The sequence below is a fragment of the Colobus angolensis genome, unplaced genomic scaffold, assembly GCF_000951035.1.
Source record: "Colobus angolensis palliatus isolate OR3802 unplaced genomic scaffold, Cang.pa_1.0 Scaffold89, whole genome shotgun sequence".
Taxonomy (NCBI): Eukaryota; Metazoa; Chordata; class Mammalia; order Primates; family Cercopithecidae; genus Colobus; species Colobus angolensis.
The window spans coordinates 3938118-3943840 of record NW_012122820.1 but is presented as its reverse complement, the minus strand read 5'-3'; the positions used below and the strand labels follow the sequence as shown (position 1 = coordinate 3943840).

Sequence of the window (5723 nt, the reverse complement as noted above, 5' to 3'; positions counted from 1 at the left end):
CAGAGCAAAAAAAAAAAAGAATCAAAAAATTAAGAAGTTTAAAAAGTAAAAAAGTTATAGAAAGCCAAGGTTCATATATTCTTGAAGAAAAAACATTTCAAATACATTGAGCGTAGTCTAAGTATCTGTTTTTATAAAGTCTACAGTAATGTCCCAGTGTACGGTAGTATACAGTAAGGCTGACAGTAGTGTACATTCACGTACCACTCGCTCTGACTCACCCAGAGCAGCTTCCAGTCCTGCAAGCTCCATTCATGGTGAACCCCATACAGGTGTGCCATTAGTTATCTTTTATATTTTACTTTCCCTGTACCTTTTCTATGTTTGGGTATGTTGAGATATACAAATACTAACACTTAGGTTACCATTGTGTTACAGTTGCCTATAGAACTGAGTATAGTCACGTGCCGTACAGATTTCTAGCCCAGGAGCAACAGCCTGTACCGTACAGCCTGGGTGTGTCGTAGGCTATACCCCCTAGGTTTGCGTAACGATGCTCTGTTACGTTTGCACAAGGATAAAATCGCCGAGACACATTTCTCAGGAGGCCTCCCCTTCGTGAAGCAGCACATGACTATGTTTTGACTTTTCCCTCTTATTAATAGCTCCCACATCTAGTTAACGACAACATCCTGTCTTTCTGTCACCTAAATGTCTCCGAAATCTACTCTATCTCACAGCCCTAATCCAAGCTTCCACCAACGCACATCTGGATGACTCTGGCAACCCCATTCAGGCTCCATAACCTCTTCACTCCAGCCAGAGTGATTTTTCTAAAATGCAAACCTGATCACACGATGCCACCACCTAAACATTTTCAATGCCTTTTCTTTGCTCTTAAGATAACACCACACACTCCATGATGGGATTTTCTAGCGCTTGAATCTGCTGATCCCTGTTCTCCGGCCATACCTTCCGCCCACAGGCACCACCCTCTGTACTTCCTTCTTTGTACCCACCTCCAAGTCCCAAATTCAGCCATCCAAATCAGCCCCCAACATGCTAGGCTTTCTCCACGCCTGGTGGAAGTGCTACCTGAAACTTCCCTTTCCTTGTTCACCTGACCAACTCTTGCTCAGCCTTAAGGTCCAGCCACATGTCACTTCCTCTGGGAAGATGAGTCCAACCTTAGCAGACTCCTGCCTTTCCATATCCAGCCCCCATCTCCCAGTAAGCACTGGTCTCCACCATCCTTTAGACACCATGGGGACAGGGACAGCTGTCTTCCTCTGTAGTCCGCAGCACACTGCAGAGCTGATGAACACAGAACGAACAAACGAAGGGATATTTGTTAAGTGTTATTGTGGAATAATGATTTATCTGTGGGGAGAACAGATTGCTCTGTGCTTAATTTTGGGAAACAAAAGAAACCTCGGGAAATGTCTGGATTTTGGCATACCAGAAAAAGAGCTTGAATCGTGCATAAATCCCTTTTCGGCTTATTTTAGAGGCTTGTAGAATGGAAGTGTGATGTACGGGAAGCAAGAGCCTGGCTCTGGTTCCACTTCTACCACTAACTGCACAACCACAGACAAACCACCTCATTTCTCTGGGCCTCATTTTGCTCATCTGTAAAACAAGGAGGATGCCCTCACTGGGATCCAGGGTCCTTTCTGTGCCAGCATATATGTGTGGTTCACATCCCTCCCCAGATCCTGGAAGTCTCCAGTGGCCTCTAAAAGTACGCTGCGGACTTTCACGTGTGGCTCTGAGGCTCAGAAGGCTGGGGAACTGATCCATCCTGGAGGGCTGTCCCGCAGGAGAGACGACAGAGTGAGATGTCATCTAGTGTAGGGCCTGACACAGTCAGTGCTCATAAGAGCTATTTCTGGCCGGGCGCGGTGGCTCACGCCTGTAATCCTAGCACTTTGGGAGGCCAAGATGGGCGGATCACAAGGTCAGGAGATGGAGACCATCCTGGCTAACACGGTGAAACCCCGCCTCTACTAAAAATACAAAAAATTAGCCGGGTGAGGTGGCGGGTGCCTGTAGTCCCAGCTACTTGGGAGGCTGAGGCAGGAGAATGGCGTGAATCTGGGAGGCAGAGCTTGTAGTGAGCCGAGATCGCGCCACTGAACTCCAGCCTGGGAGACAGAGCAAGACTCTGTCTCAGAAAAAAAAAAATTAAAAAAAAAGAGCTATTTCTTACTGTCTTCATTATTATTGAGCCATAAACAATGCCAAGTGGAAAGTCTCAAGCCCTAATGCCTAATATCAATACTTAATTAATTAATCATTTTAATACCTGAGGTCTCTTAAGTCCTGGTTGTAGCCTAGATTTTCTTCTGGACCCGACACTACGTATAGACGGATGCCCTGCGTCAGGTGGAGGGAGCGGCGGAGGCCAGGATGTCAGGAGATGGAAAGAAGGGCTGCCACCTCCCTCACCCCACCTGATCCCTCCTATGGTCTCTGGGCCCTGCTCCTCCTCAGAATTCCCCTTCCTTCACCCAAGCTGAGCTGGACTGGCCTGGTGAAGCGGGTACCATCAGTGCCTGCAGAAGCTGGGCCTAGCGCAGCCCAGCAAAACACACACGTGGGGAGAACCAAAGACTCCTAATGCCAGACCCTGCCCCATGAGTGGGGTTTTCTGAGGACCTGCACTCCATGTCCCCAGGATTGGGTCTGTCCCAGGAAAAGCAGGGCAGCAGGTCATCCAAGGCCCTGGGCCACAGGATTTGTTACCAAAATGGAGTTGCTCCCAGCCCCACGTGTCCCTGGTGCTCCAGGTTCACAGCCATCACTGGCGAGCTTCTCCTATCTGCCCCCGGCCCACGTCCCGGGACTGGCAGCTGCCTCCCGCCACCAGGCAAACCTCCCACGCAGCGCCCTGCCCTGAGGCTCGTGGAATGGGGTAAGCCAGCACCAGCCTCCTCCTCCTTCCCCAAGAGCTCCACAGTGACCCAGAAGGGCCTGCCAGGGGAGAGCCGGAGGCGGGGGACAGATGGCATCATGGAGCTGGGCCATGCACTGTGAACAGAGGAGTAAAAATAATCCCAGACTTGGTTCTCAGGGCTCAGCCCAGGAGCCGCTACTCTGCCTCAGCCCCACCCAAAAGCTACAGGGTAGCCCCCAGGGCAACCTCAGACCAGCAGGTTGTTCCACCCTAGGGCCCACAGGTGCTAATTACCCAGGAATTTCCAGAAGGATCAGGAATGTATGGGCTTTTATTAAGATCTCCCTAATACTCAGAACAATAAGCTCCTCCAAAAACACTTTCAGGACAGGAAGAGAATCAGGATGCTAAGTTCCAAACGGAGAGGCCAAGCCTCAGGGAGGGCAAAAGACCTGCCCTGAGAAAAGGCAGAACCAGACCCCAGGCCAAGCTGAAGTCCTCTCCCCAGTCCCGTCCTCTCCCCAGTCCCGTCCTCTCCCCAGTCCCGTCCATCTCACGCTCCCAGAGCCCTCCTTTCAGAGCCTTCTGCGGCCACTGTATCCCTAAGCCCCTCGCAACTCCTCCAGCCTCCAGAGCTGTGACTGAGAATTCAGAAGACAACATCCTGACTTTGGGGGTCACCGGGCTTCACCTCTCAAACCAAGAAATGAAGAAGTCATCTCTTAAAATAAGACAGGGGAAAGAGGAGCAGCAGACCCCAGCCTTCTTCCAGGCTCATCCTCACTACCCTGCAGCAGCCCTGGGCTTCTCACCATCTCCTGAGCCCCAAGTCTATTCATACTGCTTCCCTGCTTAGGGTGGGCCTCAGTACTAATTTAATTCCTGTCAACAGTCCATCAACAAACTCTTGAGAGGCCCCCTCCACCCTGAAGGCTTCCCTGAATCCCAGTTCCCAGAGGTCCCTGAGCTGCTACACTGATTGCCTGAATGTGCAGTGCTACTCTGGTCCATCAGTTGTCTGCTGTCTTCCATGCTAACTAGGCTTGGAAACTCAGGAGCTAGGAGACAAAAGGAGGAGGCCAGGGGACCTGGGCGGGAAAGAAGAACCTCTCCTGCAGGCAGTGCCGGAGGCTGTGCTGCCTCCTCACACAGTGCAAGCCTCTGTGCGCTGGGCAGGGACCCTGCAGGACGGATACAGGCAGCCCAGCACTTGTGGGAGGCCTGAGTGTCAAAGAGGTGCCCAGGACACTGAGGGACACACGCTTTACTACTTTAACACTAGGAGGTGCCAGTTTCGAATGCCCACTCTGAGCCAGGCACTGGGCAAAGCACTTGATGACATCTTCCTCCAGTCCTGCCCCCATCCCCTTGAGGTAGCTGCACTGCCCCATTTGGCAGGTGAGGATGCTGAGGCTCCTCCAGGTGAAGTGCTGTATCCCAGCCCAAAGTCAGTAAGAGTCAAGGCTCAGTCTGTGGCTCTGAAGCCCTTCCCCACTGCAAGCTGCCTCTTTGCCGTCATGATGCTGCTTTTGTTTTTGTTTTTTTTTGAGATGGAGTTTTGCTCTTGACCTCATCCGCCCACCTCACCCCCCCCAAAGTGCTGGGATTACAGGCGTGAGCCACTGTGCTCGGCTATGATGCTTCTTTGACCTATTTTGCCAACACTTTTCTTTTTTTAATTGAGACAAAGTCTTTCTCTGTCGCCCAGGCTGGAGTACAGAGGAGCAATATAGGCTCACTGCAACCTCCACTTCCTACCTAGGTTCAAGAGATTCTCTTGCCTCAGCTTCCTGAGCAGCTGGAATTACAGGCGTACACCACCATGCCCAGCTAATTTTTGTATTTTTAGTAGAGGTGAGGTTTCACCATGTTGGCCAGACTGGTCTTGAGCTCCTGACCTCAAGTGATCTGGCCGCCTCGGCCTCCCAAAGTGCTGGATTACAGGTGTGAGCCACCATGTCCGGCCTATTTTGCCAACACTTCTGTCGGCAATAGGAAGGCGGATGATCTGACTGCAGCATGAGGGATGCAAGTTAGATGTGTAGAGTAGGAGGGAGGGGTAGCCTGGATTGGCAGGCTAAGGGGAGCTAGAGAAGTTTCTCTCTGCAGACATGAAGACTTCCTGGTCTCTTTCTTTGCGGGGACGCCACTGTTCCCACAGCCTCCAGTGAAGGTCCCAGCTGAGAGAGGCAGGGTTCCCAGGGTTTGTGTGAGGAAAGAATCGCAGGGGAGAAAACTGCCCTCCAATGTACAAGTGAGGAGACTAAGGCCCTGAGAGGTGAAGTGACTTGCCTAAGACCACAAAAGCCGTTAAAACTGGGACTAGAACTACATCTCAGGCCTGCGCTTCTCTGCCACATAATTCCAACCTCCATGACTAAAACTGGATGCCTGTCAATGAGCACAGGAGAGGGTCTGTTCCTAGGGAGGAGAGGAACAGGCTCCCCTGCCAGAAAGATCTCTCCCTGCTGATTCTCATGACTAAAAGCCTAACACCTCAGCACGGGTACTTCAGTCCTTGTGCCCTTCCTTCACTCACTGTTCACTGGGCATGTACTATATGCCAGGCATTGGCCACTGCTCTGATATAAATGTGCTCCTCAAAGTTCGTGGGTTAAAAACTTAATCCCCTTTGGCTGGACCCGGTGGTTCACGCCTGTAATCCCTGCACTTTGGGAGGCCGAGACCGGCGGATCACAAGGTCAGGAGATCGAGACCATCCTGGCTAACATGGTGAAACCCCGTCTCTACTAAAAATACAAAAAAAAATTAGCCAGGCATAGTGGCGGGCGCCTGTAGTCCCAGCTGCTCGGGAGGCTGAGGCAGGAGAATGGCGTGAACCCAGGAGGCGGAGCTTGCAGTGAGCTGAGATCCGGCCACTGCACTC

General features: G+C 51.7%; 1 protein-coding gene across 3 annotated transcripts in view; it reads right to left on the bottom strand.

Moving 5' to 3' along the window:
* TEAD4 (TEA domain family member 4) overlaps positions 1–5723 on the bottom strand; it is a 79929-nt gene that overhangs the window by 53831 nt on the left and 20375 nt on the right. The gene's annotated exons all lie outside the window — the stretch shown is intronic.